This window comes from Loxodonta africana, chromosome 5 (assembly GCF_030014295.1).
Source record: "Loxodonta africana isolate mLoxAfr1 chromosome 5, mLoxAfr1.hap2, whole genome shotgun sequence".
Lineage (NCBI taxonomy): Eukaryota > Metazoa > Chordata > Mammalia > Proboscidea > Elephantidae > Loxodonta > Loxodonta africana.
The window spans coordinates 141,120,057-141,137,560 of NC_087346.1; positions in this window are offsets into that span (position 1 = coordinate 141,120,057).

The window sequence follows — 17,504 nt, forward strand, 5'->3', positions numbered from 1 at the left end:
AAGTACAGCCCCGCAGCAGCAAACCTAGCTCAGGTTCATTTTTCCAAAAAAAAAAAAAAAAATGGCCTTCAAAATGGGAAGAGCTTCTATCTCAGCAAATTTCCCTAGTTATACTTCTCAGCCAGTTATAAATCTATTGTATTTATGTTTTTTTCCAGTTTAATACTATTTTTTTTTTATGTATGGGAATAATGGTATCTACTTTCTTAGTTTCACAGGCCTGTTGCAACAAAGTACCACGCACTGCGTGGCTTAAAATAACAGAAATCTATTCTCTCTTTGTTCTGGAGAATAGAAGTTCCCAATTCAGGGTGTCGTCTGGGCCAAAGCCTCTACGTGAAGGTCCTTCCTTGTCTCTTACCCCAGATGTTCCTTGGCTTGTGGCAGCGAAACTCCAATCTCTGCCTTGATCTTCACATGGCCATCCACCCTCTTCATCAACATGTCTCTGTTTTTTCCCCTCTTTTTAGAAAGACAACAGTCATATTGGATTAGGGCCCACTGTACTCTAGTGGGACCCATGGGAACTTGGTACTCGTATCTTCAAAGACACTGTTCCTTAATAAACTCATATTCATCAGTCCAGAAGTTAGGATTTCAACACATCTTTTGGGGAGACATGATTCAATTCAGTGTGCTTTCCTTTTGTGATCATTTTGAAGATTTAAGAAAACATCTGTCGAACTAATAGCACAGTGCCTGGCATAGGCTTAGGTACATATTAAATAAAGGGCAACATGATTTTCATTATTATTATTGTTCATATTAATAGGTTAAAAAATGGAAATATTTTATTTGTATTGAGGTAACAGATTAGACATTTTCATTAACTATTATTATGATCAAGGAGCTGCTTGTATTGAGCCCTGGGATGGGCTGGGGCTGAGGGCTGTACTTTAGGAGTAGAAGAACACGTCAATGCAGAGCCGTCAAGCCCTTCTCAGGCCTATAGCATTCCACGAACTGCACAGTAGAGATGGGTACAGTTAGTTACATGATATTTATGTCTCACAATGGAAACAACTCTTTTGAAGAGGGAAAGTTGATTTTTCTCTGTCATAATAAAATAGCTTGTTGATGGTGTATACCAGTTGCAGTCCAGTTGATTTCAATTCATGGCAACACCACGTGTGTCAGAGTAGAAATGTGCACCAAAGGGTTTTCGAATGGCTGATTTTCCTGAAGCAGGTCTCCAGGCCTTTCTTCTGAGGCACCTCTGGGTAGACTAGAACCTCCAACTTTTTGGTCAGCAGCTGAGTGCATTAATTCTTTGCACTACCCAGATGACATTAAAATGCGGTGTTCTAAACGTGGCTCTCCTGCCAATAAGTGAACATGCTTGGTAAGTTTGTATATGTCACACAGACTATCTGGCCTTAGTTTTCTCATATATGTGATGTTGGATTAGGCCACTCAGATCACAAATTCTTGGCAACTCTTAGCAATAACATAACTATATTTATTAAGTAATGTCTATGTCCAAACGCTGGGTTGATCACTTTGTATATCTTAGTTCCTTTAATTCTCACAATAGTTCTCTGAGTTAGAGACTCTTTTTTATCACCCAGTTATAATTGTGAAAGCTGAGGATCACTGGAATTCATTCAATTTCCCATCTTTGGTGTAAATGGTTACGTGCTTGATTACTAGTTAAAATATTGGCAATTCAAACCTACCTACACTCACCGTGGAAGACAGGCTTGGCCATCGTCTTCTGAAAGATCATAGCCTTGAAAACCCTATGGAGCAGTTCCACTCTGATACATGGAGCTGCCATCAGTCAGAAGGACTCAACAACTGACATCAACAACACAGCTAGTAAGAGAGTACTAAAAAAACCGAACTCACTGCCACCGAGTCAATTCCAACTCATAGTGACCCCAAGGGGTTTGCAAGGCTGTAAATCTCTACGGAAGCAGACTGCCATGTCTTTCTCCGTGGGAGCTGCTAGTGGTTTCAAACCACGAACCCCTTGGGTAGTCAATCACTTTAACCACTGCACCTCCAGGGCTTCTTCAGTGAGAGAGTAGGAATTGAAATTCAAATCTGACATCAAACCCCATTTTACAAATGTTGTAATACATTGCCTCTCAAATTCTGTGATGTGAGTGTATTGTACAGTAACTTGTTCTGTATATAATTAGGAGCCCTGGTGGCTCAGTGGTTAAGAGTTCTGCTGCTAACCAAAAGGTTGGCAGTTCAAATCCACTAACTGCTCCTTGGAAAACCTATAGGACGCTTCTACTCAATAGCAACAGGTTTTTTTATATATATAATTACGATGAAACTGCATTAAAAGAGGTAAATATAAAATGGTTAAAGAGACAGGTGAACATTAAAACTTGTTGTCATCAAGTTGATTCCTACTCATAGTGACCCTATAGGACAGAGTGGAACTGCCCCATAGGGTTTCCAAGGAGCACCTCGTGAATGCAAACTGCCGACCTTTTAGTTAGCAGTCATAGCTCTTAACCACTATACCACCAGGGTTTCCGTTGAACATGAAGAGAGAGTGTAAGATACTTGAGCAAGAATAAAAAAGTAACATGCTAATTGTCTTGGTTTTCCACAATAAAAATAATAAAATGTCACGAAGTGGGTGGTTTAAAGAACATAAATTTAATGTCCCACAGTTTTGGAGGCTAGGAGTCCAAATTAGGATATTGGTCATGTCAATTCCTTCTGAGGGTTCTGAGAGATGAACTGTTTCATACTTTCTCCTAACTTCTAGTGGCTATCGGCAATCCTTGACATTCCTTGTTTTACTCATAGATCTATCTTCACATGGCATCTTCCCGCCATGTGACTCTGTTTTCCTGTCCTTCCTTGTTATAAAACACCACTCAGGGAGGATTAAGAACCACCCTAGTTTAAGGCTGAGGGCTGTGGGAACCATGTTCTCAGGGAACATCCATCTCAATTGTCATAGCATTGTTTATAAGGAAAATGTTCTACATTCTACTTTGGTGAATAGTTTCTGGGGTCTTACAAGCCTGTGAGTGGCCATCTAGGTTATTCCATTGGTCTCACTCCTTCAGGAGCAAGGAAGAATGAAGAAAACTAAGCATACAAGGGAAAGATTACTTCAAAGGACTAATGGGCAACATTTACCACGGCTTCCACCAGACAGAGTCCGGTAAAACTACGTGGTTCCCGGCTACCACCACTGACTGCTCTAACAAGGATCACAATAGAGGGTCCCATACAGAGCTGAAGAAAAATGTAGAACAAAATTATAACTTAAAAAGAAAGGCCAGACTTGCTGGCCTGACAGAGACTAGAGAAACCCCGAGAGTATGGCCCGCAGACACCCTTTCAGCTTAGTAATGAAGTGTCTCCTGAAGTTTACCCTTCAGCCAAAGATTGGACAGGCCCATAAAACAAGACTAAAGTGGCACACCAGCCCAGGGGCAATGACTAGAAGGCCGGAAGGAACAGGAAAGCAGGCAATAGGGAACCCAAGGTTGAGAAAGGAGAGTGCTGACATGCTGTAGGGTTGTTAACCGATGTCATAAAACAGTATGCGTACTAACTGTGTAATGAGGAACTAGTTTGTTCTGTAAACCTTCATCTATAGCAGAATAAAAAAAACAACCACTCTAGTTTAGTATGACCTTCTTAACTTAACTGATTGAAGAACAAAAAACAAAAACCCTATACCCAAACAAGGCAACTTTCATAAATGTAGGGGTTAGGTCTTCAACATATATTTATTGGGAACACAATTCAATCAATAACACTGATATTAGCCAAAAAAAAAAAAAAAAAAAACTGTAGTGGGGAAATAAAGTAAAAGAAATAGTTAAAACTCAATGATGTACATTAAAAATAAGCATTAAGATTAAATAGCTCAACGGGAAATTTCATGAGGTTAAAATTAATTTGCAGAAATGTAACCATTTAGGAAAAAGAAATCAAATAGCAAATATCTTTAAAGTTCCTAACCTTTTGACTTCAGTAAGTGTAATAATGTGCCTCTTGGATTTTTAAAGAAAAATAAAATAAGCTTTTTTGGTGTTACTACGAAAGGTGAAGATGGGAACCTCTCATGCCTCCTTCAGGTAACTTCTACTGGTTTGAAACAGGTTGACCTTCTTTCTACAAGGTCATAATATCAGGCAAAAATTACAAAGAAAACGTCTCTAGTCTAACAAACTCAAAATAAATATTATCAAATCCCAAAGTTAAATATTAAATATTTTAGATAAAAATCAACTCTGATTTACATAGACAGTTCATAACCACTACTAGAAAAAAATCATTCATAGTGAATGCTTGCCCGATGACCCCAAAAGCATTTTCTCATACAAAGAGTCAGATTAATGCTGTAGTCCAAAGGTTGGCAAACTTTTTTTGTAAAGGGTCAGACAGTATATATTTTAGGCTTTGCAGATCAAGAGGCAAAATCAAGTACATTATGTAGGCACGTCTATATCAAAGCAAGACCACTCATTTTCACAAATGTTTTATTAATGTGACTCAAAATATAACAATGGATGACAATATTTTGTAATACTGATCTGTTGTTGTAGTTAGGTGTTGTTGAGTCAGTTCAGACCTACGGTGACTCTAGGTAAAGCAGAACAAAACACTACCCAATCACCGCCATCCTCACAATCATTGCTATGTTTGAGCCCACTGTTGCCATAACTTTGTCAATCCATCTCACTGGGGGTCTTCCTCTCTTTTGCTGACCCCCTACTTTAATTTTTTTTTTACTTTACTAAGTAAGATGTCCTTCAGGACTGTTCCCTTCTGATAACATGTCCTGAGTACATAAGACGAGATCTTGCCATCCTTGCTTCTAAGGAAAATTCTGGCTGTACTTCTTCCAATACAAATTTGTTCCTTCTTCTGGCACTCCATGGTATATTCACTTCACCAACACCCTAATTCGAAGGCATCAGTTCTTCTTCGGTCTTCCTTATTCATTGTCCAGCTTTTGTTCACACACATGTGAGGTGATTGAAAATACCCTGGCTTGGGTCAGGCTAACCTCAACCTTCAAAGTGACATCTTTGCTTTTTAACACTTTAAAGAGGTCTTTACAGCACATTTGCCCAATAAATCCCTGGATTTCTTGGCTGCTGCTTCCATGGGCATTGATTGTTGATCCAAGTAAAATGAAATCCTTCACAATTTCAATACTTTCTTTGTATATCATGAAGTTACTTATAGGTCCAGTTGGGAGAATTTTTGTTTTATGTTGAAGTGTAATCCATACCGAAGGCTGCGGTCTTTGATCTTCATCAGTAAGTGCTTCAAGTCCTCTTGGCTTTCACTAAGCAAAGTTGTGTCATCTGCATATCGAAGATCGTTGATGAGTCTTCCGTCACTCCTAATGCTGAATCCTTCTTCATATAGTCTTGCTTCTCAGGTTATGTGCTCAGCAGGCAGATTGAATAAGCATGGTGAAAGGATACGACCTTGAGAATTCTCAAGCTACCCTTTGAAATCTTATGTTCAGCTGTTTTACTTCATCATTTCTTCCTTTTGCTTTAGCTACTGTTTGTTCAAAAACAAGTTTCAGAGTCTCTTCTAACATGCATTTTGGTCTTTTTTTTGTTTTGCTTTCTTCATATACGAAGTCCTGATGTCATTCCACAACTCTTGTGGTCTTCATTCATTACTGTTCAATGCATCAAATCTATTCTTGAGACAAAAAAAAGAAATCAAACTCATTACTCTCCAGTTGACTGAAACTCATAGCAACCCCACAGGACAGAGTAGAACTGCCCCATAGGGTTTCCAAGGAGTGGCTGGTGACTTTGAACTGTGAACCTCTGGATTAGCAGCTGAGCTCTTAATCACTGTACCACTAGGACTCCCTATTCTTTATTTTTTAATTTTAATTGAGCTTTAAGTGAAAGTTTATAAATCGAGTCAGTGTCTCATACGAAAATTTATATACACCGTGCTATATACTCCTAATTTCTCTCCCCTACTGAAACAGCACACTCCTTCCCTCCACTCTCTATTTTCCTGTCAATTCAGCCAGCTTCTGACCCATCTGCCCTCTCATCTCCCCCCCAGACAAGAGATGCCAACATAGTCTCATCTGTCTACTTGATCCAAGAAGCTCACTCTTCACCGATATCATTTTCTACACCATAGCCCAGTCGAATCCCTGTCTGAAGAGTTGGCTGTGGGAATGGTTCCTGTCTTGGGCTAACAGAAGCTCTGGGGACCATGACCTCCAGGCTCCTTCTACTCTCAGTCAGACCATTAAGTCTGGTTTTTTATGAGAAATTGGGGTCTGCATTCCACTGCTTTCCTGCTCCCTTAGGGGTTCTCTGTTGTGTTTCCTGTAAGGGCAGTCATCGGTTGTGGCTGGGAGCCATCTGGGTCTTCTGGTCTCAGGCTGATGTAGTCTCTGGTTTATGTGGCCCTTTCTGTCTCTTGGGCTCATCATTACCTTGTGTCTTTGGTGTTCTTTGTTCTCCTTTGCTCCAGGTGGGTTGAGGCCCATTAATGTATCTTAGATGGCCACTTGCTAGTGTTTAAGACCCCAGAAACCACTCTCCAAAGTGGGATGCAGAATGTTTTCTTAATAGATTTTATTACGCCAATTGACTTAGATGTCTCCTGAAACCGTGGTCCCCAAACCCAAGCCCCTGCTACACTGGCCTTCAAAGCGTTCAGTTTATTCAGGAAACTTCTTTACTTTTAGTTTAGTCCAGTTGTGCTGATCTCTCCTGTATTGTGTTGTCTTCCCCTTCACCTAAAATAATTCTTACCTACTAATTAGTGAAAACTCCTCTCCCTCCCTCCCTCTTTTCTCCCTCTCATAACCATCAAAGAATATTTTTTTCTCTATTTAAACTATTTCTCCAGTTATTATACTAGTGGTCTTATACAATATTTCTCCTTTTGCAACTCAGCAAAATTCCTTCCAGATTCCTCCATGTTATGAAATGTTTCACAGATTCATCATTGTTCTTTATTGATGTGTAGTGTTCCATTGTGTGACTATACCATAATTTATTCATCCATTGATCTGTTGATGGGCACCTTGGTTGCTTCCATCTTTTTGCTATTGTAAACAGTGCTGCAATGAACATGGGTGTGCATATATCTGTTCATGTAAAGGCTCTTAATTCTCTAGGATATGTTCCAAGGAGTGGGATTGCTGGATTGTATGCTAATTGTATTTCTAGTTTTTTAAGGAAGCGCTGAATCGATTTCCAAAGTGGTTGTACCATTTTACATTCCCACCAGCAGTGTATAAGTGTTCCAGTCTCTCCACAACCTCTCCAACCTTAATTGTTTCCTGTTTTTTGGATTAATGCCAGCCTTGCTGGAGTGAGATGGAATCTCATTGTAGTTTTGATTTGCTTTTCTCTAACAGCTAATGATCGTGAGCGTTTCCTCATGTATCCGTTAGCTACCTGAATGTCTTCTTTAGTGAAGTGCCTGTTCATTTCCTTTGCCCATTTTTTAATCGAGTTATTTGTCTTTTTGTAGTTGAGTTTTTGCAGTATCATGTAGATTTTAGAGATCAGACACTGATCGGAAATGTCATAGCTAAAAACTTTTTCCCAGTCTGTAGGTAACCTTCTGACTCTTTTGGTGAAGTCTTTGGATGAGCATAGGTGTTTGATTTTTAGGAGCTCCCGGTTGTCTAGTTTCTGTTCTGCATTATTTGTGATGTTTTTACACTGTTTATGCCATGTATTAGGGCTCCTAGCATTGTTCCTATTTTTTCTTCCATGATCTTTATTGTTTTAGATTTTATATTTAGGTCTTTGATCCATTTTGAGTTTGTTTTTGTGCATGGTGTGAGGAATGGGTTTTGTTTCATTTTTTTGCAGATGGATATCCAGTTGTGCCAGCACCATTTGTTAAACAGACTATCTTTTCTCCATTTAACTGACTTTGGGCCTTTGTCAAATATCAGCTGCTCATATATGGATGGATTTATGTCTGGATTCTCAATTCTGTTCCATTGGTCTATGTATCTGTTGTTGTACCAGTACCAGGCTGTTTCGACTACTGTGGCAGTATAATAGGTTCTAAAACCAGGTAGAGTGAGGCCTCCCACTTTGTTCTTCCTTTTCAGTAATGCTTTTCCCATCTGGGGCCTCTTTCCCTCCCATATGAAGTTGGCGATTTGTTTCTCCATCTCATTAAAAAATGTCATTGGAATTTGAATTGGAATTGCATTGTATATATAGATGGCTTTTGGTAGGGTAGACATTTTTACAATGTTAAGTCTTCCTATCCATGAGCACTGTATGTTCTTCCGCTTATGTAGGTCACTTTTGGTATCTTGCAGTAGTGTCTTGTTGTTTTCTTTGTACCAGTCTTTTACATCTCTGGTGAGATTTATTCCTAAGTATTTTATCTTCCTGGGGGGCTACTGTAAATGGTATTGATTTGGTGATTTCCTCCTCAATGTTCTTTTTGTTGGTGTAGAGAAATCCTACCGATTTTTGTATGTTTATTTTGTATCCTGATACTCTGCTGAACTCTTCTATTAGTTTCAGTAGTTTTCTTGAGGATTCTTTAGGTTTTTCTGTGTATAAGATCATGTCATCTGCAAATAGAGATATTTTTACTTCTTCCTTACCAGTCTGGATGCCCTTTATTTCTTTATCTAGCCTAATTGCTCTGGCTAGGACCTCCAGCACAATAATGAATAAAACTGGTGATTAAGAGCATCCTTGTCTGGTTCCCGACCTCAAGGGGAATGCTTTCGGGCTCTTTCCATTTAGAATGATGTTGGCTGTTGGCTTTGTATAAATGCCCTTTATTATGTTGAGGAATTTTCCTTCTATTCCTATATTGCTGAGAGTTTTTATCATGAATGGGTATTGAACTTTGTCAAATGCCTTTTCTGCATCGATCGATAAAATCATGTGGTTCTTCTCTTCTGTTTTATTTATATGATGGATTACATTGTTTTTCTAATGTTGAGCCATCCCTGCATTGTTGTTGTTGTTAGGTGCCGTCGAGTTGGTTCCGACAATCATTGTTATGCCTGAGCTCATCGTTGCAGCCACTGTGTCAATCTACCTCATTGAGGGTCTTCCTCTTTTCCACTGACCCTGTACTCTGCCAACCATGATGTCCTTCTCCAGGGACTGATCCCTCCTGACAACATGTCCAAAGTATGTAAGATGCAGTCTCGCCATTCTTGCCTCTGAGGAGCATTCTGGCTGCACTTCTTCCAAGACAGATTTGTTCGTTCTTTTGGCAGCCCATGGTATATTCAATATTCTTCACCAACACCACAATTCGAAGGCATCAACTCTTCTTCAGTCTTCCTTATTCATTGTCCAGCTTTCACATGCATATGATGTGATTGAAAATACCATGGCTTGGGTCAGGCGCACCTTAGTCTTCAGGGTGACATCTTTGCTCTTCAACACTTTGAAGGGGTCCTTTGCAGCAGATTTGCCCAATGCAATGCATCTTATGATTTCTTGACTGCCGCTTCCATGGCTGTTGATTGTGGATCCAAGTAAAATGAAATCCTTGACAACTTCAATCTTTGCTCCGTTTATCATGATATTGCTCGTTGGTCCAGTTGTGAGGATTTTTGTTTTGTTTATGTTGAGGTGCAATCCATACTGAAGGATGTGGTCTTTGATCTTCATTAGTAAGTGCTTCAAGTCCTCTTCACTTTCAGCAAGCAAGATTGTGTCATCTGCATAACGCAGGTCGTTAATGAGCCTTCCTCCAATCCTGATGCCCCATTCTTCTTTATATAGTCCAGCTTCTCGTATTATTTGTTCGGCATACAGATTCAATAGGTATGGTGAAAGAATACAACCCTGACGCACACCTCTCCTGACTTTATACCAATCAGTATCCCCTTGTTCTGTCTGAACAACTGCCTCTTGATCTGTGTAAAGGTTCCTCATGAGCACAATTAAGTGCTCTGGAATTCCCATACTTCGCAGTGTTATCCATAGTTTGTTATGATCCACACAGTTAAATGCATTTGCATAGTCAATAAAACACAGGTAAACATCCTTCTGGCATTCTCTGCTTTCAGCCAAGATCCATCTGACATCAGGAATGATATCCCTGGTTCCACGTCCTCTTCTGAAACTGGCCTGAATTTCTGGTAGTTCCCTGTCAATACACTGCTGCAGCCGTTTTTGAATGATCTTCAGCAAAATTTTGCTTGTGTGTGATATTAATGATATTGTTCTATAATTTCTACATTCAGTTGGATTATCTTTCCTGGGAATAGGCATATATATGGATCTCTTCCAATCAGTTGGCCAGGAAGCTGTCTTCCATATTTCTTGGCTTAGACAAGTGAGCATCTCCAGTGCTGCATCTGTTTGTTGAAACATCTCAACTGATATTCCATCAATTCCTGGAGCCTTGTTTTTTGCCAGTGCCTTCATACCTGGTATGAATGCCATGTGGCCATGATGAATTAGTTTTTTGTTATGTTGTTGAATTCTACTGGCTAGAATTTTGTTGAGGATTTTTGCATCTAAGTTCATGCGGGATATAGGTCTGTCATTTTCTTTTTTTTGTGTTGTCTTTACCTAGTTTTGGCATCAGGGATAGTCTGGCTTCAAAGAATGAGTTCGGGAGTATTCTGTCTTTTCTATGCTCTGAAATACCTTTAGAAGTTAACGGTGTTAACTCTTCTCTCAAAGTTTGGTAGCAGTGCAGTGAAGCCGTCTGGGCCAGGGCTTTTTTTTTTTTTTTGGTGGCGTTTCTCGATTACCTCTTCAATCTCTTCTTTAGTTATGGGTCTATTTGGTTGTTCTACATCTGTGTTAGTTTAGGTAGGCAGTGTGTTTCTAGGAATTCATACATTTCTTCTAGGTTTTCAAATTTGTTAGAGTACAATTTTTCATTGTAATCTGATATGATGCTTTTAATTTCAGTTGGGTCTGTTGTAGTATCACCCTTCTCATTTCTTATTTGGCTTATTTGCTTCCTGTACTGTTTTTCTTTTGTCAGTTTAGACAATGGTTTACCAATTTTGTTAATTTTTTCAAAGAACCAGCTTTTGGTCTTGTTAACTCTTTCAATTGTTTTTCTGTTCTCTATTTCATTTAATTCTGCTCTAATTTTTATTATTTGCTTTCTTCTGGTGCCTGTGAGGTTTTTTTGTTGGTCTCTTTCTATTTGTTCAAGTTGTAGGGATACTTATTTGATTTTGGCCCTTTTTTCTTTTTGTATGTGTACATTTATTGATATAAACTGACCTCTGAGCATTGCTTTTGCTGTGTCCCATAGGTTCTGGTAGAAAGTGTCTTCATTCTCACTGGATCCTATGAATTTCTTTATTTAGCGTCTTCTAAAAAAAAAAAAAAAATTTTATTATTATTATTTTTTTTTATGACCCAGTCATTTTTGAGCAGGGTATTGTTCAGTTTCCAAGTGTTTGATTTCTTTTCCCTGCTTTTTCTGTTATTATTGTCTACTTTTATGGCCTTATGGTCAGAGAAGATGCTTTGTACTATTTCAATGTTTTGGATTCTGCTAAGTGTTGCTTTATGACCTAATATGTGTTTTATTCCAGAGAATGTTCCACATGCACTAGAAAAGAAAGTATACTTGGCTGCTGTTGGGTGGAGTGTTCTGTATATGTCTATGAGGTCAGGTTGTTTGGTTGTAGCATTTAGATCTTTCGTGTCTTCATTGAGCTCTTTCTGGATGTCCTGTCCTTCACCTAAAGTGGTGTGTTGAAGTCTCCTACTATAATTGTGGAGCTGTCTATCTCATTTTTCAACGCTGATAGAGCTCGTTTTACGTATCTTGCAGCCTGTCATTGGGTATATAAATATTTAATATGATTATATCCTACTGGTATATTGTCCTTTTAATCGTTACATAGTGTCCTTCCTTGTCCTTTGAGGTGGATTTAACTTGAAAGTCCATTTTGTCAAAAATTAATACTGCCACTCCTGCTCTTTTTTGCTTGTTGTTTCCTTTGACATATTTTTTCCATCCTTTGAGTTTAGTTTGTGTCTCTTGTAGGCAGCATATAGATGGATTGTGTTTTTTTAATCCATTCTGCCACTCTCTCTCTTTATTGCTGTATTTAGTCCATTTATATTCGGCATAATTATAGATAGGTATGAGTTTATTGCTGTCATTTTGATGTCTTTTTTGTGTGTATTGGTGACAGTTTCTTTTTCCCACTTAATTTTTGTGCTCAGTAGTTTATATATTGTCTTTTCCTCTTTTTCGTTGTTCTTGATTTTGTTTCTGCTGAGTCTCAATTTTTTTGTTGTGTTTTATTTTGTTGAGTAGGATAGTTAGTCTCCTTTGTGGTTACCTTAATATTTACCCTATTTTTCTAAGTTTAAACCTAACTTTATTTCTTTATATCTCCTTGTCTTCCTCTCCATATAAAGATCTATGAGTACATTTCTTCATTCCTCTTTATTGTTTTAATGTCTTCGTTTACATAATAACAACGCTGTTTCCCTGTTTTGAGCATTTTTTTATCTTGATTTATTTTTTTGATTTCCCTGTCTGGGTTGACATCTGACTGCTCTGTCCAGTGTTCTAGTCTTCAGTAGACACCTGATATTATTGATCTTCTAACCAAACAACTCCCTTTAGTATTTCTTGTAGTTTTGGTTTGGTTTTTATGAATTCCCTGAGCTTTTGTTTATCTGGAAAGGTCCTAATTTCACCTTCATATCTGAGAGACAGTTTTGCTGGATATATGATTCCTGGTTGGCAATTTTATTTCTTTCAATGCTTTATATAAGTCATCCCACTGCCTTCTTGCCTGCATGGTTCCTGACAAGTAGTCCATGCTTATTCTTATTGAGTCTCCCTCGTAGGTGACTGCTCTTAGAATTCTCTCTTTATCTTTGGTCTTGGCAAGTTTGATTAGAATATGTCTTGACGACTTTCTTTTAGAATCTACCTTTTGTGGAGTTCGATAAGCATCTTGGATAGATATCTTCTCATCTTTCATGATATGAGGGAAGTTTTCTGCCAACAAATCTTCAACAATTCTCTCTGTATTTTCTGTTGTCCCCCCCATTCTGGTTATTTCTCTTGATAGAGTCCCACGAGGTTCTTAAGGTTTCTTCATTTTTTAAAAATTCTTTTATCTGATTTTTCTTCTAATACTTTGGTGCCAAGTGCTTTATCTTCAAGCTCACCAATTCTGCCTTCCATTTGCTCAGTATTGCTCCTCTGACTTTCTATAAAACCCAGTGCTGTCGAGTCTATTGAGTTGTCTAATTCTGTAATTTCATTGTTAATCTTCTGAATTTCTGATTGCTGTCTCTCTATGGATTCTTGCAGCTTATTAAATTTTTCATTATGTTCTTGAATAACCTTTTTAATTTCTTCAACTACTTTATCTGTGAGTTCCTCAGCTTGTTCTGCGTTTTGCCGTATCTCCTTCCTAATTTGATTCCTGATGTCTTGAAGAGCTCTGTATGTTAATCTTTTGAATTCTGCATCTGGTAATTCCAGGAAGGCACCTTCATCCAGAAGATCTGTTGATTCTTTGTTTCGAGATTTTGAGAGCTTGTTGAGCCAATCATGGCTGTTTCTTTATGTGACTTGATATTGACTGTTGTCTCTGAGTCTTCTATAAGTTATTGCATTAGTTTATGCTTGCTTACTGTATCCTAGCTTCTTACTTTGTGTTGTTTTGATATGCTCAGATGGGTTGCTTGAATGAGCTAGCCTGATTATTTTCACCTTTGAACCTCTGATGTCCTGTCACCAGTTGGCTAGAGCTGTTATCACGTATATCAGTCTAGGAGACCATTCACTTTTCTTATATGAATTCAGCTCAGGTGTCCAGGTAGCTGGTCATCAAGTGTGTGGTACGGGCTCTGTCCTACAATCTTAAAGGGGAAGAGGTGATTGGTGTAGGTATTGGTATCTGGTTGCTACAAGGGGTCACACGCTGAATAAGGCAGGGGGCTGAGAACCGTCCCCCAAACGTCTGTGAGGAAAATGCCTCCCTGTTCCCTAGAGCATACAGGTGGATGGGTTATGCAGATCAACCATGGGCACCCAATACTTTTTTTTTTTTTTTTTGTAAGGACTGGCAGGTACCAGTTATCCTTGGACCCCTGTCGTGGGTGGCTGGGTGACCTGAGTGGAGCCACCAGTCCTTATGGCTCTGATGTGGGTAGGTAAGACCTTATTTAATAAGCAAAATGGTGTCAAATATCAAGCACCCAACCTCTTCACCACATAGATGAAATGGTTGCAGTCTGCCAACAAGGGCCTATTCTCCTGAAATAGGCTCACACAGGTCCATGCAGCGGGGAAAGGTACTCAAAGTCCTCGGACCATTTATTCCTGGACAGGAGCCGCTTCTGTCCTGAGCTCCCCCAGTTAGTGGAGCTGGCAAATTATGTTTTCCCCCATTTGTGAATTTATTCCTATTTCAAGGCTGGGAGGAGGACTCTTGGCACTCAACATGGCCTATCTCAGGCCCAAGGAAATCAAAAGCCACTAAAGCTGGCTTGGGGGCTGGGGGCACAGTAAAATATACACAAATACTTAGCTTTTGCCAAGAGCGCCATTATTCTCTGGTTCCGGAGGCATGAGTAGGCTGTCTGGCTGGCTGCTTCTCCCTGAGGAAACTGTAGCTGAACGCTACTACCAGCCTGTTGCAGCTGCTCCCGGGAATAGTGCCTAAGGGGTCCCAGTGATTCAGGTCCACTAACTCCTCTTGGCTTCTGAACCGTCTTTCCCTGCCCCCGCAGCTGAGTCCATTGTCTAACTTTGCCTTTGATGTTCAGGGCTTGTCATAACTATAATTGTTTCACTTGTTTTTTTGGGTCTTTGTTATAAGAGGGATTGCAGGAAGTGCCTGGCTATTCCGCCATCTTGGCCCCGCCTGAGGACTCCCTATTCTTGAGACAGTCTCTAAATTCTGGTGGGCTATATTCAAGGTCCCGCAATGGCTTTCCTGGACTTGTTTTAATTTTCTTCAGCTTCAACTTGAACTTGCATATGACCAAATGATGATCTGTTCTGCAGCTGGCCCCTAGTCTTGTTCTGACTGACGTTATTGAGGTATTCCATTGTCACTTCCCACAGATGTAGTCGATTTGATTTTTGTGTATCCCATATGGCAAGATTCACCTGTATAGTCATCATTTATGTTGTTGAAAAAAACATATTTATAATTAAGAAGTCTTTGGTCTTGCAAAATTCTATCATGTGATTTCCTGTGTTGTTTCTATCACTAAGTCCATATATTGCAATTACTAATCTTTTTCTTTGTTTCCAGCTATCACATTCCAATCACCGGTAATTATCAGTGATCTTGATTGCATGTTTAATCAATTTCAGACTGCAGAAGTTTGTAAAAAAAAAAAAAAAACTCCCATTTCTTCATCTTTGGCATTAGGGGTTGATGTGTAAATTTGAATAATAGTCTTGCTAACTTCCTTGTGTTGTTGCTGTTGTTAGGTGCTGTCGAGTCAGTTCTGACGTTTAGCAAACCTATGTACAACAGAACAAAACACTGCCCAGTCCTGTGCCATCCTCAGAATCGTTGTTATGCTAGTGCCCATTGTTGCACCCACAGTGTCAATCCATCTCATTAAGGATCTTCTTTTTCCCTGATCCTCTGCTTTACCAAGCATGATGTCCTTCTTCAGGGACTGATCCCTCCTGATAACATGTCCAAAGTATGTGAAACGTAGTCTCGCCATCCTTGCTTCTAAAAAAAAAAAAAAAGAGCATTCTAATTGTACTTCTTCCAAGACAGATTTGTTCATTGTTTTGACAGTCCATGGTATACTCAATATTCTTCACCAGTGCAATAATTGAAAGACATTGATTCTTTTTCTATATTCCTTATTCATCACCCAGCTTTCACGTGCATATGAGATGACTGAAAATACCATGGCTTTTGTCAGGTGCACCTTAGTCTTCAAGGTGGCATCTTTGCTTTTCAATACCTCAAAGAGGTCTTTTGCAGCAGATTTGCCCAATGCAATGCATCTTTTGATTTCTTGACTGCTGCTTCCATGGCTGTTGATTGTGGATCCAAGTAAAATGAAAGCCTTGACAACTTCATTCTTTCTCCGTTTATCATGATGTTGCTTATTGGTCCAGTTGTGAGGATTTTTGTTTTCTTTATGTTGAGGTGAAATCCATACTGAAGGCTGTGGTCTTTAATCTCCATCAGTAAGTGGTTCAAATCCTCTTCACTTTCAGCAAGCAAGGTTGTGTCACCTGCATAATGCAGGCTGTTATTGAGTTTTCTTTCAATCCTGATGCCCCACTCTTCTTTATATAGTGCAGCTTCTCGGATTATTTTCTCAACATACAGATTAAATAAATGTGGTGAAAGGATGCAACCATGATCCACACCTTTTCTGACTTTAAGCCATGCAGTATCCCCTTGTTCTGTTGGAAAGAGTACCTCTTGGTCTATGCACGGGTTCCTCATGAGCACAATTAAATGTTCTGGTATTCCTATTCTTTGCAATGTTATCCATAACTTGTTATGCTCCACACTGTGGAATGAACAGTCAAAAATACACAGGTAAACATCTTTCTGGTATTCTCTGAGTTCAGCCAAGATCCACCTGACATCAGCAATGATATCCCTGTTTCGAATCTTCTCCTGAATTGATTTTGAATCTCTGGCAGTTCTCTGTCAATATACTACTGCAGCTGCTTTTGAGTGATCTTCAGAAAAGTTTACTTATCAATGACAGCTTTGTACTTCAGGATAGATCTTGAAATGTTCATCTCGACAGTGAATGTAAAGCCATTATTCTTCAATATGTTATTCAAATCTGCCAGTTTCTCCATGGGAGAAAGATGTGGCAGTCTACCCCCATAAAGATTAAAACCTTGGAAACCTTATGGGGGAGTTCTACTCTGTACTATAGACTTGCTATGAGTTAGAATCAACTGGATGGCAGAGGGTTTGGTTTAGTGAAAATTATGAAATTTTGGGGGAGGGATAACATTTCATTTAATTGAAGCTGAAGTTATTGTTTCTTATCATAAAATCCATTGCAAAGTTCCATCTATAAAAACCACTTTTAGCTCACTTCTATACAAAAAAAAAATTGTAGCAGGTCTGATTTGGCCTGCTGATCCCTGCTTTAGTCCATAGAGCAAAAGAGGGGATCATAGAGCAATGTAGGGGATTGTCTTTGTTATCTATTGCTGCCATAACAGAAATACCACAAGTTGGTGGCTTTAACAAAGAGAAATTTATTCTCTCACAGTCTAATAGGTTATAAGTCCAAATTCAAGGCATCAGCTTCAGGGGAAGGCTTTCTCTCTATCAGCTCTGGAGGAAAGTCCTTGTCCTCAACCTTCCCCTGGTTGAGGAGCTTCTCAGGCAGAAGTACCCCGGGTCGAAAGGACGTGCTCTGCTCCTGGAGCTGCTTTCTTGGTGGTATGAGATCTCCAACTCTCTGCTTGCTTCCCTTTCCTTTTATCTCTTGAGAGATAAAAGGTGGTGCAGGCCACACCCCAGGGAAACTCCCTTTACCCTGGATAATGGAGGTGACCTGACTAAAGGTGGTGTTACAATCCCACCCTAATCCTCTCAACATAAAATT